We start from the raw sequence: 20,500 nt of genomic DNA, 5'->3' as shown, positions 1-20,500 counted from the left end.
GAACCTGGACCAGCAATCCCTCTTATAAGTGGAATATTTGTCCTGTATTACAAGTTCATGCATGATTGATAAGCATTTGGAGCTCCTCCATAGTTTAATAGCAGAATCCAGTTCCTATGCTTATCTCCAACTCTGCCTTTTCTAATATGATTCTGGAATAAAAGGATGTGGTTCTCCAAATACAATATGTTTACCTGGCCTGGTATTCTCATTCTATCACACACTTTTAAATGATTTGTCTTCATCATGTTTTCCAGTGTCAAATGATCCACGGTCTGTATTTTTCATTCAGAACCTTGTCTGAAGTATTCAAAGAAAAAGTAATTATTTGATTATCAAATGATGATATTGTTTATTAAGAAAATTTACTTACTTTACACACACACAAATAGTTTTTGTTTTTGTACTTACTTGGTCTTCTTAGGCATTCTTACTGATCCTCTTTGTTTCACCTTTCTTATATCCAGTCACCACTGCAGCAAGTTCATTATAGAGTCTGACTAGCTTCACACAGTACCTCCACCCCACTCCATGTGCCTCTTTGCTCCAGTCCCAAGCTTCAGTATAGATATACCAACACCTATATAACCTTAAAGGTAATTCTCCATGGGGAAAAGTTGGCCAATGGGGAACAGAATCCAGTGAATCAATGCTTCTCCTTTCTTCCTCCCACTCACAGAGGATCCTGAGATACATTTTACATGGCTTCTCAGATAAAGTACTCAGGCCCCCTTTGTAGTAATCAACTCATTTTCTTGTTTCATTTTTTTCCCCTTTCCTAATCTCTAGGTCTGTTACCCAATAAAATACTTATATAGGCTTCCCAAGTGGCTCAATGGTGAAGAATCTTCCTGCAAATTCAGGAGATGCAAGAGACATGGGTTTAATCCCTGAGTCTGGAAGATTCACTGGAGAAGAAAATGGAAATCCATTCCAGTATTCTTGCCTGGGAAATCCCATGGACCGAGAAGCCTGGTGAGCTACAGTCCATGGGGTCACAAAGAACTGGAAATTTTTTAGTGACTGAGCATGCATGCAAAGTACTTATACAAAAGTTTTCAACTTGGGCTCTGCTTTTTAGGGGAACCCAAGTAAGATAGGCAAAGATTTTCATTTTTATGCTGGTTTCCTAGTTATAAGTCAGTGGGAAAAAGAGGATAGTGCCAATAGAAAATACATTTAGAATGGTTTCCCTCAACTAAAACTCCAAATATAGACATATACATGCTTTATAAACAGATATCAGTTCAGTTCAGTTCAGTTCAGTCGTTCAGTCGTATCTGACTCTTTGCAACCCCATGAATCGCAGCACGCCAGGCCTCCCTGTCCATCACCAACTCCTGGAGTTTACCCAAACTCATGTCCATCGAGTTGGTGATGCTATCCAGCCATCTCATCCTCTGTCGTCCCCTTCTGCTCCTGCCCCCAACCCCTTCCAGCATCAGGGTCCTTTCCAATGATTCAACTCTTCTCATGACGTGGCATATAGATATATTCAATGTGATTTCATTACTTCTTAAAGTTATTTTGCTCCTCATAAAACTACATCTCTCTTAGAAGATAAATTCCTTTAAAAATAGCAATCTGTGTCAAAATATTCAATTAACTCACCTTTCAAGAAGCCCATTTAAAGTTTAATTGACATAACATATGTCTTTTTTTAAAGTATTCTCTCCACTCCCATTTCTGGCAATCCTTTTCTTTCCTTCTTCACTTCCCCAAGATCAGCTGTAATATTCTACTTTGGGGGCTTCCCCAGTGGCTCAGAGGTAAAGAATCTGCCTGCAATGCAAGAGCCAGAGAAGACAAGTGTTCAATCCCTGGGCTGGGAAGATCCCCTGAAGGAGAGCATGGCAACCCACTCCAGTATTCTTGCCTGGAGAATCCCATGGACAGAGGAGCCTAGCAGACTACAGCTCACAGGGTCACAAACAGTTGGTCAGGACTGAAGCAACCTAACACACACACACACACTCTATTTTTAAAAGAAACTTAAATATTTATAAATATTAGGAATTTGGTTACTTTTTCCCAAGTACAGTACTGATGAACAGAATAGCCACCCTTAGCCTGATTAACACTGCATAAGCAAAGTTGTGCTTTTCTCCAGTTTAATATCTAGAAAATTCAGGGGAAAATAATACCTTTCCAATAATATAGAGACTGAACTGATATAAACCAGTCTCACTATAAAAACAGGGAAAGGATTGATAAAGTATAACTCATTTTCATACATAAAAATGAACTGTTACACACAAAAGCCAATGTATCAGGTGCCTAATGATGTAATTCCTGAATATAAGCCCTGAGGACTTCAGAGCTGGGGCTTCAAATACCAAGCAATATCAGATATGCCTTGAGCCTATATAAGGCAAAGGGCTGGAGTCAAGTTTCTTGCAAAGTAGAATGCTTTGAACTGACACAACTCCATAAAAATGAGAATGGAATGGATTCACCAAGCAATTCAGAAAGAAGCAAGGAAACACTGTGGGCCTAGAATTCAGTGGAAATTAAAAGAATCTCATTAAATTTGAAACACTAAGGTTACATCTGTGCCTCAGTAAGGAGTCTAGATTTATACTACTCACATGGTGCTGAAATCTAAAGCCTAGAATTTAACATAAAAATTAGTGAAATCCTAAAACTTTGGCAGAAACAAACTCAAAAATCTTTTGTAGAAACACTGTCTATATTGAGTGTACAGGGAATTCTCACAGAAAGAATACTCATTGAAAATGAGCTTATAAGAAAAAAATTTTAAGCATAAAAAGAATTAATACACCATGACAAATCATAATTATTGTTGTTTAGTCACTAAATCTAAACGTGGGATTTCCCAGGCAAGAATACTGGAGTGGGTTGTCATTTCCTACTCCAGGGGATTTTCCCAACCCAGGGATCAAACCCACATCTCTTGCATTGGCAGGGGGCCTCTTTACCACTGAGCCACAGGGAAGCCCAAATACTAATTAGACAGAACTAAAAAGAGAATTAGAAATCTAAGAAACTTGAGTCACTAAATCAATCCAAAGATAAAATTTTAAGCTTTAAAAGAAGAAATGAAAAACTTAATGAGTACTGGGTGCTCTTATTTAAAAAAAAATAAAAAGAAAAATTTAAATATAACATTTGACAGTAAAAATTCAATAGACTAAGCAAGTGGTTAAATAGGAAGAAGATGAAAAACTGGTTAAGATGTAGGGAAAATTGGCAAACTGGAGAAGGGATCCAAGGAAGTTACACAGAATGTAGCACTAATAAAAAGGAACCACAAAAGAGTTGTTAAGAGATAGGGGATAGGGAGTTAAGAATGTGAAAACTCAACATACATTGGCTACCCATTCCTGTATTCTTGCCTGAAGAATTCCATGGACAGAGGAGTCTGGCATGCTACTGTCCTTGGGGTCACAAAAGAGTCAGACATGACTTAATGACTAAACAACAACAGCAATAAGCAATGTGCAAATGTCCATCTAGTCAAGGCTATGGTTTTTCCTGTGGTCATGTATGGATGTGAGAGTTGGACTGTGAAGAAGGCTGAGCACTGAAGAATTAATGCTTTTGAACTGTGGTGTTGGAGAAGACTCTTGAGAGTCCCTTGGACTGCAAGGAGATCCAACCAGTCCATCCTAAAGGAGACCAGTCCTGGGTGTTCATTGAAAGGACTGATGCTGAGGCTGAGACTCCAATACTTTGGCCACCTGATGCGAAGAGTTGACTCATTGGAAAAGACCCTGACGCTTGCAGGGATTGGGGGCAGGAGGAGAAGGGGACAAGAGAGGATGAGATGGCTGGATGGCATCACCGACTCTATGCACATGAGTTTGGGTGAACTCCAGGAGCTGGTGATGGACAGGGAGGCCTGGCGTGCTTCGATTCATGGGGTCGCAAAGAGTTGGACACGACTGAGCAACTGAACTGAACTGAAGCTAACTACACTGTATTGATCTTACTCAGATCCTGAAGCAAACTAACTTTGAAATACATTGTGTACAACTAGAAAAACTCAATCATTAACTGGACAATTGATGATATTAAAGAATTGTTAATTTTTTGGATAATAATTAAATTGTCACTTTGTTTTTAAAATGAGCCTTCATCTTGGTGAGGAGAAAAAGGAAACCTCTTAAACTGGTAATGGGAATGCAGCTACAGTCTATGGGGTCACAAAGAGTCAGATACAACTGAGTGACTAACGTTACTACTACTAAAGACAGAATAAAGAAAATTGAGAAGAGTTAAGAGTCAATGATTACAGATAGCTCTTTAATTGAAAAAAAGCAGAGGACTTACAGAGGCAAATAACAATAAATTGACACCTAAACACATCAAAGTAATATTTAAAATTATCTATGACAAAGAGAATAATATTTAAAACAAAGATTAACAATTCTCAAAGAAATAACAATTAGACAAACAATAGACTTTCCATAAACAATAATAGAGGCCAAATAGAATCATTCACCCACTCCAGTACTCTTGCCTGGAAAATCCCATGGATGGAGGAGCCTGGTAGGCTGCAGTCCACTGGGTCGCAAAGAGTCGGACACGACTGAGCGACTTCACTTTCACGTTTCACTTTCATGCATTGGAGAAGGAAATGGCAGCCCACTCCAGTGTTCTTGCCTGGAGAATCCCAGGGATGGGGGAGCCTGGTGGGCTGCCATCTCTGGGGTCGCACAGAGTCAGACATGACTGAAGCGACTTAGCAGCAGCAGCAGAATCATTCACTTGAAAGTGTTGGAGAAAATAGTCAATAAAAATTAGAAACCTAGCTAAAAGAGCATTCAAGAGGAAAGTAAAAATGAATACATTTTCATTTAGATCTTTAATCCATTTTGAGTTTATTTTTGTGTATGGTGTTATAAAGTGTTCTAGTTTCATTCTTTTACAAGTGGTTAACCAGTTTTCCCAGCACCACTTGTTAAAGAGATTGTCTTTTCTCCATTGTATATTCTTGCCTCCTTTCTCAAAGATAACGTGTCCATAGGTGCTTGGATTTATCTCTGGACTTTCTATTTTGTTCCATTGATCTATATTTCTGTCTTTATGCCAGTACCATACTGTCTTGATGACTGTGGCTTTGTAGTAGAGCCTGAAGTCAGGCAGGTTGATTTCTCCAGTTCTATTCTTCTTTCTCAAGATTGCTTTGGCTATTTGAGGTTTTTTGTATTTCCATACAAATTGTGAAATTATTTGTTCTAGTTCTGTGAAAAATACCATTGGTAGCTTGATAGGAATTGCATTGAATCTATACATTGCTTTGGGTAGTATACTCATTTTCACTATATTGATTCTTCCGATCCATGAACATGGTATATTTCTCCATCTATTTGTGTCCTCTTTGATTTCTTTCACCAGTGTTTTATAGTTTTCTATATATAGGTCTATTGTTTCTTTAGGTAGGTATATTCCCAAGTATTTTATTCTTTTCATTGCAATGGTGAATGGAATTGTTTCCTTAATTTCTCTTTCTGTTTTCTCATTGTTAGTGATAGGAATACAAGGGATTTCTGTGTGTTGATTTTATATCCTGCAACTTTACTATATTCATTGATTAGCTCTAGTAATTTTCTGGTGGAGACTTTAGGGTTCTCTATGTAGAGGATCATGTCATCTGCAATTTAAGACCAGAAACTATAAAACATAGGCAAAACACTCTCCAACATACATCACAGAAAAATCCTTTGTGACCCACCTCTCAGAATATTGGAAATAAAAGCAAAAATAAACAAATGGGACCTAATTAAACTTAAAAGCTTTTGCACAACAAAGGAAACTATAAGCAAGGTGAAAAGACAGCCTTCAGAATGGGAGAAAATAATAGCAAATGAAGCAACTAACAAAGAATTAATCTCAAAAATATACAAGCAACTCCTGCAGCTCACTCCCAGAAAAATAAATGACCCAATAAAAAAATGGGCCAAAGAACTAAACAGACGTTCCTCCAAAGAAGACATACAGATGTCTAACAAACACATGAAAAGATGTCCAACATTACTCATTATCAGAGAAATGCAAATCAAAACCACTATGAGGTACCATTTCACACCAGTCAGAATGGCTGTGATCCAAAAGTCTACAAGCAATGAATGCTACAGAGGGTGCGCAGAAAAGGGAACCCTCTTACACTGTTGGTGGGAATGCAAACTAGTACAGCCACTATGGAGAACAGTGTGGAAATTCCTTAAAAAACTGGAAATAGAACTGCCATATGACCCAGCAATCCCACTGCTGGGCATACACACCAAGGAAACCAGTTGAAAGAGACACATATACCCCAATGTTCATCGCAACACTGTTTATAATAGTCAGGATATGGAAGCAATCTAGATGTCCATCAGCAGATGAATGGATAAGAAAGCTGTGGTACATATATACAGTGGAATATTACTCAGCCATTAAAAAGAATACATTTGAATCAGTTCTAATGAGGTGGATGAAACTGGAGCTTATTATACAGAGTGAAGTAAGCCAGAAAGAAAAACACCAATATAGTATACTAACGCATATATATGGAATTTAGATAAATGGTAATGATAACCCTGTATGTGAGACAGCAAAACAGACACAGATGTATAGAACAGTCTTTTGGACTCTGTGGGAGAGGGCGAGGGTGGGATGATTTGGGAGAATAGCATTGAAACATGTATATTATCATATGTGAAACTGGACTGGATCGCCAGTCCAGTTTTGATGCATGAGACAGGGTGCTCGGGGCTGGTGCACTGGGATGACCCAGAGGGATGGGATGGGGAGGGAGGTGGAAGGGGGGTTCAGGATGGGGAACACATGTATACCCGTGGCGGATTCATGTCAATGTATGGCAAAACCAGTACAATATTGTAAAGTAATTAGCCTCCAATTAAAATAAATAAATTTATATTAAAAAATAAATAAATACATTTTCAGAAGAGCAAAGAATGAGATAGTTTAGTGTTCAGTGATTCCTGTTGAAAAAACATATTAAAGAACATGTGTCAGGAAGGAAGAAATTAATCACAGAAGAAAAAAGTGCATGAAGCGACAACTAGCAAACTATACTAACTAGAAAAAGTTACTTTAAAATATTTTGGTAAATCTAAATAAACACTGAAATATAAAGACAATAAAAATAATAATAATATCTCTTCTTGGATCTTGGGCATGCTTGTTTCTCTCACTTGCATGGAAATTCTACTGTAAGCTGATTCAAATAGTCACATCCTCTCTAGATTCAGCATTGTTTGATTTTGCTCCTGAACAAGAAAAAATCAGGGTTTGTTTTCTTGATAGCATTTATAAACTGAAGTTGTAACATTTTTGCTAGTCTCTTATATCTAGTGCTCATCATGCATTTTACTAAGATTGAGACTGCTTTGAGTAAGAGATGGAGAAGAAGACATCAATATTTTCTCCCACTCTTACCTGATTCTTTGGACAGGTCCTACAACTTCACGGGGGCTTCCCTGATAGCTCAGTTGGTAAAGAATCCACCTGCAATGCAGTAGACCCTGGTTCAATTCCTGGGTTGGGAAGATCCACTGGAGAAAGTATAGGCTACCCACTCCAGTATTCTTGGGCGTCCCTTGTGGCTTAGCTGGTAAAGAAGCTGCCTGCAGTGCAGGAGACCTCGGTTCGATCCCTGGGTTGGGAAGATACCCTGGAGAAGGGAAAGGCTACCCATTCCAGTATTCTGGCCTCTAGAATTCCATGGGCTGTGTAGTCCATGGGGTCACAAACAGTCAGACACAACTGAGTGACTTTCACTTCACACTATAACTTCAGAATGGTGGTAATGTTTAAGAAAACAATCTAGGCTATAGTTTCTAAAGGCAAGGTTAACAGAATTATTATATAGTCAACGTTGTACCAGAAACTTACCCAGAATAAGAAAAAAAAAAAAGTATAACAACAAAAAGAAGAAAAACAAAATTATTTTATAATTACTCATCTAGAAAATCTACAAACTATTGGCAATAAGAGAGTTTAGAAACTTGTTAAAAATAAGATCAATATATGAAAATCAATGTTTCCATACCAGCAATAAAGTATTAGAAAGTGTGATTTTCAAGAGTTTCCATTTTTACTGGCTATAAAAATTTTAAAGGGCCTTGTAATAAACAACAAAATATGTTCAAGACCCACAAAGTTAATTTTAAAATGTTGTGAAAGAAATAGGGAATTCTCTGGTGATCTAGTGGTTAGGGTTCACTGAGATTCAATCCCTGGTCCCTGGTTGGGGAACTAAGATCTCATAAGCTGCACAATGCAGCCAAAAAATAAAAATAAAAAACTTTGAGGAAGAAATAAAATAGACCTAAATAAATGGGCAGATATGTCATATTCCAAAACCAACACAAGTTTTCATGGACCCTTACAAGTGAACAATAAAAGTTAAAAGGAAAAACAAAGGGCCAAAAGTAGCCAAAATGTTTTTGAAGATCTAGATGAGTTCTTGGTTCTACAAAATATCTGGGTATTGTAAAGCTAGAATAATTGAAATTGTGTGGTACTCATGTAGAGAAAGACAAATAGGCCAATGCACAGAATAGAGAACTCAAAACAGGCCCTTGTGTACTTTGAGGCCTAAAATATATAATAGAGACAACATTTCAGGTCAGTAGGTAAATAATAGAATATTTACTAAATGATACTGGGGAAATACGTTCTTCATATGAATAAAAAAAAATTAGATCCTTACTTATACCACATTAAAACTTTTTTCCAAGTAGACTAGAGACCTAAATGTGAAAAGCAAACTTTAAACTTTTCAAAATAAATATAGGAGATCTTTTTAATGAATTCAGTGTGAGGGACAATTTTCTAAACAAGATGCATAAGCACAAACTATTTTAAAAATGGTTACCCTTGACTAATTTAAAATTAAATACACTGTCAAATAAAAGACTTGTTTTCTAAGTAATAAAACAAATCAGTCTGTGAGAAGACATTTCATGTATATATGTGTGTATTTTTATCTATATATGAAATATTTATATTTAGAACAAAATTATACATCTCTATTATACAGAATGATTCTATTAAATTATGATATTGTATTACATAAGTAAATATTATATTACATAAGTAATATTTAGTGTTAATGTTCTATTAAATACAATTATATTATCTGTAATTTGTAACATTTGTATGTATACACATAAAAGATTCTATTCAAACCCAGAAAGAATTCTTATAGGTCAATTAAAAATGAAAAAACCATTAAATATTTAAATGGCAAAGGATATGAACAATTAATAGACTAAGATTTCCAAATGATTATATGAAAGGCTCTTTGTTTTAACCAGTAATCAAGGAAATAAAAATTGGAAGAAACTGTCCTTTAATATCTATCACATATAAAAATCTTAAAGTAAGATCAGGTTTTTCATAAACATGAGAAAATAGGAATTTTCATTATAGTACCTGCAGGGGTACAAATTGGCACAATCCCTTTGGAGTGAAATTTACCAGTATCTAGCAGCAGAAGAAGACTTTAACCTGGAGGAGGGCATGGCAACCACTCCAGTATTATTGTCTGGAGAATCCCATGGACAGAAGAGCCTGGTGGACTGTAGTCCATGGGGTCACACAGTTTCAGACATGACAGAAGCAACTTAGCACTCATGCATGCAGAAGACTTTAAAATGTGCTTAGCCCACTATCCAGAAATTCCCCTCCCAAGAATATACAAGGAACTAATGAATTCCAGGGAAATTCCTAGAGAAAATCTCTTATGTATGCCCAAGAAAACATGGACAAAAATGTTTATAGAAGCAAAAGACTGAAAGCAATCTAAAATCAGATAAATCATGGGATTTTTTATAAACCAGATAATAGTAAAAATAAATGAATTAGTTCTACCTGTATCATTTAGATTTATCTTGAAAAATTAATATTGAGTGAAAGAAGCAAGTTAGAGAAGATAAAATACACCATTGTCAAGTTACACTTTACAAACTTTAAACATTAAATGGCATAATCTATATGCAAACTTATGATGATATTGCTGATAGGCAAGCTAGAAAACTAGCTTTCCATTTTATAACTGATTTATTTTGTGTAAAAGTAACTTCTGTTTCATGGAGAGTAAACAGCGTTTTGGGCTTCCCCGGTGGTTCAGTGGTAAAAAATCTGCATGCAAGTAGGAGACACAGGAGACATGAGTTTGATCCCTGGTTTAGGAAGATCCCCTGGAGAAAGGCACGGCAACCCACTCTAGTATTCTTGCCAGGAAAATCCTATGGACAGAGGAGGACACAGTTCATGGGGTGGCAAAAGAGTAGGGCACAACAGAAGTGACTTAGCACACATACAGGCAAACGGGGTTTTGGATTCATTACTGACATATTGCTGATTTTTGTCTTATTTCTATTTCATGAAGTGCAAAAAAATTTTATTTAAAAAGAAAACAGGAATCCAGAAGTGGATGTAACAAAGAAGTGCCACTTGGCAGCCATGGCAGTAGTAGTATCAGTGGCTCCAGGTCAAGGCCCTCCGGAGTGGAGTAACATGGGCAGCACTGGGTATAGGACAGAGATAGCTTTGTATCAGTTTCACTGCTGAACCCCATGACCCACCATTATTGGCCTGCAGGACTCCTTTCCTCATTCTAGACTCAGAGGAGAGGTTGCCGTGATTGGTGGGCTGGTCCTGAAACTGGGAGCCATCACCTGTGGGCTGCCCCAGGGAGATAGGCAAGCATGGAGAACAAACAAGTTTGCTTGGGTTTTCATCCTTTTATTGGTGCCATCTGGTACATTGCTTGTGGAGGAAGTAGGCCCATTGTGCTGCCCCTATTCTGACAATTGAACCACTAGCTCCATCATATAGTTTCACATTGACTTCTCCTCTCTGTTAACCCATGGAAATCCAGTGACTGTTATATGAAAACTTACAGGCTGGGACCTAAGATTGCTGAAAGTGGTCTCTAGTATCAGCAAAAAGGGGGCTCTTTACAGGTACATTCAAGAGAGAAGAGCCTTGTGACCCCATCTGCTGGTGGGGAGGATGAAAGAACTGAGAAATCTACCTGTTCTCTTGGAATAATCACACGTGTTTAAGGACCTAAGCACCCAAAAAATTTATAGTCTAGTGGTATAAAAATGAGAAAGAAAACATAACAACTCAAAAACTATGGGATGCAGCAGAAGCAGTTCTAAAACAGAAGATTATAGCAATACAATCCTACCTCAAGAAACAAGAAAAATATTGAATAGACAACCTAACTTTACACCTAAAACAACTGGAAAAAGAAGAAGAACAACAACAAAAAAAAACACAAAAGTATAGTATAGTATACTATAAGTATAGTTATATACTATACTATACATACTTATATATACTATACTATATATACTTATATACTATACTATATAAGTAGAGTATAGTATAAGGAAATAAATCATAAAGATCCAAGCAGAAATAAATGAAAAAGAAATGAAAGAAACAATAGAGAAGATTAATAAAAACTAAAAGCTGGTCCTTTGAGAACATAAACAAAATTGGCAAATCTTTAGCCAGACTCATCAAGAAAATAAGAGAGAGAAATCAAATCAACAAAATTAGAAATGAAAAAGGAGAGGTTACAACAGAAAATGCAAAAATACAAAGGATCATAAAAGACTATTATGAACAACCATATGGCAATAAAATGGATAACCTGGAAGAAATGAACAGATTTTTAGAAAAGTACAATCCTCCAAGACTGAACCAAGAAGAAATAGAAATTATGAACAACCCAATTACAAGCACTGAAATTGAAGCTGTGATCAAAAATATCCAAAAAACAAAAGCACAGGACAATATAGCTTCACAGGAGGAGAATTCTATCAAACATTTAGAGAAGAGCTAATGCCTATCCTTCTGAAACTCTTTCAAAAAACTGCATGGGAAGGAATACTTCCAAACTCATTCTACAAGGCCACAATCACCCTGATACCAAAACCAGACAAAGACAACACAAAAAAAGGAAACTACAGGGCAATATCACTGATGAACATAGATGCAAAAATCCTCAACAAAACTTTAGCTAACAGAATTCAGCAACACATCAAAAAGCTCATATACCATGATCAAGTTGGTTTTATTCCAGGGATGCAAGGATTCTTCAATAAACACAAGTCAATCAATGTGATATGCCATATTAACAAATTGAAAGATAAATACCATATGATAATCTCAATAGATGCAGAAAAAGCCTTTGACAAAATTTAGCACCCAGTTATGATTAAAACTCTTCAAAAAATGGGCATAGAAGGAACCTACCTCAACATAGTAAAGGCCATACATGATAAGCCTACAGCAAACAACATTCTCAATGTTGCAAAACTGAAAGCATTTCCCCTATGATCAGGAACAAGACAAGAGTGTCCACTTTAACCACTATTATTCAACATAGTTCTGGAAGTCCTAGCTACAGCAATCAATGAAGAAAAATAAATAAAAGGAATCCAGATCGGAAAAGAAGAAGTAAAGCTCTCACTGTTTGCAGATGTTATGATACTGTACATGGGCTTCCATGGTGGCTCATAAGTTAAAGCATCTGCCTAGAATGTGGGAGACCCAGATTCGATCCCTGGGTTGGGAAGATCCCCTGGAGAAGGAAAATGGCAACCCACTCCAGTACTCTTGCCTGGAGAATCCCATGGAGGGAGGAGCCTGTAGGCTACAGTCAATGGGGTCACAAAGAGGTGGACACAACTGAGTGACTTCACTTTCACTTTTACTTTTGATACTGTACATAGAAAACCCTAAAGATAGTGTCAGAAGATTACTAGAGCTAATCAGTGAATTTAGCAAAGTTGCAGGATACAAAATCAATACACAGAAATCACTTGCATTTCTATATACTAGCAATGAAAATCAGAAAGAGAAATTAAGGAATCAATTCCATTCACCACTGCAACAAAAATAATTAAATATATAGGAATAAACTTACCTAAGGAGACAAGAGAATTGTACACAAAAAAAATAAGACACTGATGAAAGAAATAAATATTTGACATAAATAAATGGAGAGATAGTCCATGTTTCTGAGAAGAATCAATATTGTGAAAATGACTACACTACCAAATGCAATCTACAGATTCAATGCAATCCCTATCAAATTACCAACGGCACTTTTTACAGAACTAGAACAAAAAATTTCACAATTCATATGGAAACACAAAAGACCCCAAATAGCCAAAGCAATCTTGAGAAAGAAGAACGGAGCTGGGGGAATCAACCTTCCTGACTTCAGATTATACTACAAAGCTACAGTCATCAAGACAGTATGGTACTGGCACAAAAACAGAAATATAGACCAATGGAACAAGATGGAAAGCCCAGAAATAAACCCATGCACCTATGGGTACCTTATTTTTGACAAAGGAGGCAAGAATATACAATGAGGCAAAGACAGACTCTTCAGTAAATGGTGCAGGGAAAACTGGACAGCTACAGGTAAAAGAATGAAATTAGAACACTTCCTAACACCATGCACAAAGATAAACTCAAAATGGATTAAAGACCTAAATGTAAGACCAGACCCTATAAAACTCTTAGAGGAAAACATAGGCAGAACATTCGATGACATAAATCAAAGCAAGATCCTCTATGATCCACCTCTTCGAGTAATGGAAATTAAAATAGAAGTAAACAAGTGGGACCTGATTAAACCTAAAACCTTTTGCACAGCAAAGGAAACTATAATCAAGGTGAAAAGACAACCCTTAGAATAGGAGAAAATAATAGCAAATGAAACAACTGACAAAGGATTAACTTCCAAAATATACAAGCAGCTCGTACAACTCAATACCAGAAAAACAAACAACCCAATCAAAAAGTGGGAAAAAGACCCAAACAAGCATTTCTCCAAAGAACACATACAGATGACTAACACATGAAAAGATGCTCAACATTGCTCATTATTAGAGAAGTTCAAATCAAAATGACAGTGAGATATCACCTCACATCAGTCAGAATGGCCATCATCAAAAAGTCTACAAACAATAAATGCTGGAGAGGGTGTGAAGAAAAGGGAATGTTCTTGCATTGTTGGTAGGACTGTAAATTGATACACCCACTATGGAAGATGGTATGGAGATGCCTTAAAAAACTAGGAATAAAACCACCAGCAATCCCATATTTAATTTGATTATCCCCTACCTTTCATAAATAATTTCCTAAGTCTTTCAAATATTTTTAATTAATCTATTTTTTATTGAATGATAATTGCTTTACAGAATTTGCTGTTTTCTGCCAAACCTCAGCATGAATCAGCCATAGGTATACATATATCCCCTCCCTTTTGAAACTCCTTCCAATCTCCCTCCCCATCCCACCCCTCTAGGTTGATACAGATCCCCTGTTTGAGTTTCCGGAGCCATACAGCAATCCCATTGGCAATCTATTTTACATATGGTAATATAAGTTTTCATGTTACTCTTTCAAATATTTTTAAAATCCCAAATGGAAGTAAGCCTGCTGACTCATCTAGTGATTTCCATATTTTGCAAAACTCTAAGTCAACTGTGTGAAAGGAAATAAATTATTTAATACTTTCACATTTTGTAAAAGTACAATTTTGATTATAACATATTTTCTTTCACAATTTTTATTATTTATTCTACACACAAACATGACAATATTCCCCTGGACTCAGAAAAATCCTCTTTATTTCTTAGACCATGAAGAAATCCAAAGCTGAGAGCTAATTGATGAGAAAAATGACAGTTTATAGCATTTTTAAAAGAGTATGGAATCTAAACTTCACTAATTGTAGTTTCCTTGGAAGCATAGAGGTTTATATTAAATCTCATCACATTTTAATCTCCATTTAATTATCATAGATCAGCCTTCAAATGCCTGCTGATGAGAAAGAAAATCACACAGGAGATGGTAACCAAGGAGCACAGGAAAAGTTACAAGGCATCCTCTATTCCTTTGCTTATGTGGTAAAAACTAATCAGTATTCTCACATAGTCTCCCAAAATAGATAAACTCCTGCTACAGTGAAGCCAGTCCTTCTGTGTGCATCACTACCCAAGAACCTCCACTAATTGTTAACAGCTACAGGTTGCTTGAAAGCTTTTGTCTTCTTTGGGTATCACATTTGGCAGCAGAGCTCTGGGGATGTTTCTATTTCTGTGTGAGATTCTCCTGAGACTACTGCCTCCAGTAACATTCAGAGTAATGGTTCAGCTCCTCCCTACAAACCATGAGAGTCTGTGGTTTGCTACCACGCCAGACACATCAATCATTATGCCTACCACCCCTTACAAAGAAACAGCCTTTCCACAGTTCCTGCTGAAGAAATTAGCCACCATTTCTGCAACTGCAGGGAAGGCCATATTATGAATCACATAACCCACCTCCTCTATATCCCTAGGGCCACAACTGATTGGAAAATGGGGGGTATCTGACCAAAGGTGAGGCCACCTTTCAGCTGCCTGGTGGCCTGTAAGTTGGCTTACTGTAAAAAGCTTAACAGAGTTCATTAAAATCTCACTTTGGAAGCTGGGAAATACAGTGAGAATTGGTGCCCGCAGTTGGAAATTAAAGTAAAAGATGGCTCAAATGGAAGCCATGGAGTGAAGGAGAGGACATGATGGGCCAGATCAAGTTATGAAGAAGAAAACAGGAGTGGGGAGAGAATATTAAGAAGGACCACTGTAAAAGCAGCAGGTTTTGGTTGAAAGAGCAGTAGTGACAGAGAAAGGTTGAGTGATATCACTGGGGAGCACTAGAGCAAAACTCTACATGTCACTTGCTGAGAACGACTTACCAGTCCCTTTCTGCACCAGGCCTTCCTTTACCAAATTGCGTATCTTAATACTGAGCCTCTATTCTTATTACAGAATAACACTGTGTCACTTGAAGTAGCCTGAATGACCAAAGAAAGGAAATGATTTTTGCTTTTACTTCATTTTAAAGCAGACACATTGCAAAATTTTTGAAACCTTATTGCAGCCTCATGGTTATTTTCTCTTTAAACACTTACTTTGCTTACAGGATCTCCAAAGTACCTTTATAATTTTTTTTTTTTAATTTACCATTACTTTTCTGACTAAAATGCCAATTTAAACCCAGTGGGAAATACAAAGTTAAGCAAGAAATTTGAGAAGTTATTGTAATATTTATGGCCTTCTAATCCCTGCGTAATCTTTCATACATGACATAGATGTTTATCATGGTGGAGCATTATTAGGAGAAGCAGATAATGGAGAGTAGGAATACAATACTCCTTAATTTTGTGGAGTACCAGACAACTGAGCCATACCAATATCAAAAAAGAAAAAGGAGTGCATTGGTCCTGTTTTGAACTCACTAAATATTCCCAATTTTTCACATCCAAACCACTCTTGAGTTTAACATAATAATGCCAAACAGAAAAGAAAACCAGATATTTTTAAGGATTTTTTAAAGTGTAGCTGCACTTAACAGAAAAAAATAAGGAAAAGGCAATTGAACAAAAAATTCCCCACAAGTAACATTGAATTCCCCAAGGAAGTTATTTATAGTTGGGTCCAGAGTTACATATTTGATTTTTGTAGGTTAAAAAAAAATGCCATCAGAGTTTTACAAAAGATTTCTGTTTTTCATGCTTCAGGTATCAGACAGCCAATGACCCTGAGTGAAAAGAAAAGGAAAAAATAGATTCTCTTTTTCTGAGATATACATAGTGCCCACTCTTAGTTGTTATTTCAAAGACTATAGTACTCTACATGTTTCAAAGTTTTAAGTCTTTTGTCTTACGATTTATAGTTTTATTGTCATTCACAAAATCATTAATTGACTCTAGATTATAAATGAAATTATACACGGAATTCTTTTGTTTCTTCTTCAAGTAAAAACTTGAAAAATTCTCCATGATTCTATTAACACACATCTTCTTCTTAAGCAATAATTACAACTGATGAAACATTTGTAATTATAAAATCATAGCAAATCAAACTAAAACCGCAATGGGATACTGTAATTTAAAGATGAGTTTGTCTTTCTGTCACTCAATCTTGTGTACACTTTATATTCTTGATACTCAGTTTTTTATTTATGAGTATAAATCCAACCTGAAAGTGTCACTTTTTTCTGTCAAACTATAACAAAGAAGTTGGTAGTGAAGACTCTTGAGAGTCCCTTGGACTTAAAGGACATCAAACAAGTCAATCTTAAAGGAAATCAACCCTGAATATTCACTGGAAGGACTGATGCTGAAACCTCCAATACTTGGCCACCTGATGCAAAGAGCCAACTCATTAGAGAAGACCCTGAGGCTTGGAAAGATTGAAGGCAGGAGGAGAAGGGGATGAAAGAGTACGAAATGATTGGATGGCATCACTGACTCAATGGACATGAGTTTGAGCAAACTCCAGAAGATAGTGAAGAACAGGGAAGCCTGGCATGCTGCAGTCCATGGGGTTGCAAAGAGTCAGTTAAATTTTCATGTTAGCCTCATTTGATTCACAATGACACAGATACACAACCATATCAAAAATTAGAGTCTAAACAAACATGCTTGAGAACAAAAGTGGGTAGAAAATTAGATCAACAGTCTCTATTAACCTTAATTAAGTGACCAAACTCATAAACAAACACTGCCTTTGTTGCTTTACTATAGAATCCCACACAATTTATACCCAAAAGCCTAGAAAGGTGCTCCAGAGATACTGTCACTAATGCCAAAATGCCTTGATAAACTCCAATAGCAATTTATTATTTTAAAACATACTATCAAGTATCAAGAATAAAATAAAACTTCCCAAGCATGATAAAATAAACATGCATTACACATACTGGAGAAAATTTTAGATGTATGCTGCTCATGTTCTGAAACAAGGCAGGGACCCCCACTATTACAGCTCTTATTCAATATAGTACAGAACTTCCTTGTCAATAAATAAATTAATTTATTAAAAGAAAATACATGTAAGAATTTAAAAGAAAGGATATGTTTGTCTTAGCAGATAACAACAAAGAAAATCAACAAACTATTAAATACGTAAGAAAGTAAAGTAAGTTTACTGCATTTAAAATCCAACTTTAAAACAATATTGTTCCTTTAAAGCAGCAGTAACTCAATAGAATATGTTACAGAAATAAGAATCTATAAAACTCAAGAAACACTGTAGGATATATAGGGATTATTCAGCAAAATATTCATGAAATGTTCTGGGAGAAAATTTTAACAACATATTATAAGACCACTAGAAAAAGACCTGAAGAATGGATTAAAATAACATGCTTGAGGATAAGATGATGAACATTTTAAAGATGCCAATTTTCCCCAAATCAGTCTACATATTCAATAAAAGTCATATTAAAATCTTAGAAAAAATAATTTTAGAATATGGCAGTGATTCTTAAATTTATGTCAAAGAATAAAGATCTGTGAATAGCTATGAAATTTTTTAAAAGAACAAATCTAGAGTACTTACCTTTCCAGATCTTAAGACACACTTTATTTTTTTTTTGAATGTATCAAATAACTTTATTTTTTTTTAACTTTACAATATTGTATTGGTTTTGCCATATATCAACATGAATCCACCACAGGTATACACGTGTTCGCCATCCTGAACCATCCTCCCTCCTCCCTCCCTGTGCCATCCCTCTGGGTCATCCCAGTGCACCAGCCCCAAGCATCCAGTATTGTGCATCGAACATGGACTGGTGACTCGTTTCATATATGATGTTTCAATGTCATTCTCCCAAATCATCCCACCCTCTCCCTCTCCCACAGAGTCCAAAAGAATGTTCTATACATCAGTGTCTCTTTTGCTGTCTCGTACACAGGGTTATTGTTACCATCTTTCTAAATTCCATATATATATGCGTTAGTATATTGTATTGGTGTTTTTCCTTCTGGCTTACTTCACTCTGTATAATAGGCTCCAGTTTCATCCACCTCATTAGAACTGATTCAAATCTATTCTTTTTAATGGCTGAGTAATACTCCATTGTGTATATGTACCACTGCTTTCTTATCCATTCATCTGCTGATGGACATCTAGGTTGCTTCCATGTCCTGGCTATTATAAACAGTGCTGCGATGAACATTGGGGTACACGTGTCTCTTTCCCTTCTGGTTTCCTCAGTGTGTATGCCCAGCATTGGGATTGCTGGGTCATAAGGCAGTTCTATTTCCAGTTTCTGAAGGAATCTCCACACTGTTCTCCATAGTGGCTGTACTAGTTTGCATTCCCACCAACAGTGTAAGAGGGTTCCCTTTTCTCCACGCCCTCTCCAGCATTTATTGCTTGTAGACTTTTGGATCACAGCCATTCTGACTGGCGTGAAATGGTACCTCATAGTGGTTTTGATCTGCATTTCTCTGATAATGAGTGATGTTGGGCGTCTTTTCATGCGTTTGTTAGCCATCTATATGTCTTCTTTGGAGAAGTGTCTATTTAGTTCTTTGGCCCATTTTTTGATTGGGTCGTTTATTTTTCTGGAATTGAGCTGTAGGAGTTGCTTGTATATTTTTGAGATTAGTTGTTTGCCAGTTGCTTCATTTGCTATTATTTTCTCCCATTCTGAAGGCTGTCTTTTCGTCTTCCTTATAGTTTCCTTTGTTGTGCAGAAGCTTTTAAGTTTAATTAGGTCCCATTTGTTTATTTTTGCTTTTATTTCCATTATTCTGGGAGATGGGTCATAGAGGATCCTGCTGTGATGTATGTCAGAGAGTGTTTTGCCTATGTTCTCCTCTATGAGTTTTATAGTTTCTGGTCTTGCGTTTAGATCTTTAATCTATTTTGAGTTTATTTTTGTGTATGGTGTTATAAAGTGTTCTAGTTTCATTCTTTTACAAGTGGTTGACCAGATTTCCCAGAACCACTTGTTAAAGAGATTGTCTTTAATCCACTGTATATTCTTGCCTCCTTTGTCAAAGATAAGGTGTCCATAGGTGCGTGGATTTATCTCTGGGCTTTCTATTTTGTTCCATTGATCTATATTTCAGTCTTTGTGTCATGCCATACTGTCTTGATGACTGTGGCTTTGTAATAGAGCCTGAAGTCAGGCAGGTTGATTCCTCCAGTTCCATTCTTCTTTCTCAAGATTGCTTTGGCTATTCGAGGATTTTTGTATTTCCATACAAATTGTGAAATTATTTGTTCTAGCTCTATGAAGAATACCATTGGTAGCTTGATAGAGATTGCACTGAATCTATAGATTGCTTTGTGTAGTATACTCATTTTCACTATATTGATTCTTCCAATCCATGAACATGGTATATTTCTCCATCTATTAGTGTCCTCTTTGATTTCTTTCACCAGTGTTTTATAGTTTTCTATATATAGGTCTTTAGTTTCTTTAGGTAGATACATTCCTAAGTATTTTATTCTTTTCATTGCAATGGTGAATGGAATTGTTTCCTTAATTTCTCTATTTTCTCATTATTAGTGTATAGGAATGCAAGGGATTTCTGTGTGTTGATTTTATATCCTGCAACTTTACTATAGTCATTGATTAGTTCTAGTAATTTTCTGGTGGAGTCTTTAGGGTTTTCTATGTAGAGGATCATGTCATCTGTGAA

Source organism: Bison bison, unplaced genomic scaffold, assembly GCF_000754665.1.
Source record: "Bison bison bison isolate TAMUID 2011002044 unplaced genomic scaffold, Bison_UMD1.0 scf7180017864139, whole genome shotgun sequence".
NCBI classification, from domain to species: Eukaryota; Metazoa; Chordata; class Mammalia; order Artiodactyla; family Bovidae; genus Bison; species Bison bison.
Note: the sequence above shows the minus strand (reverse complement) of the source record.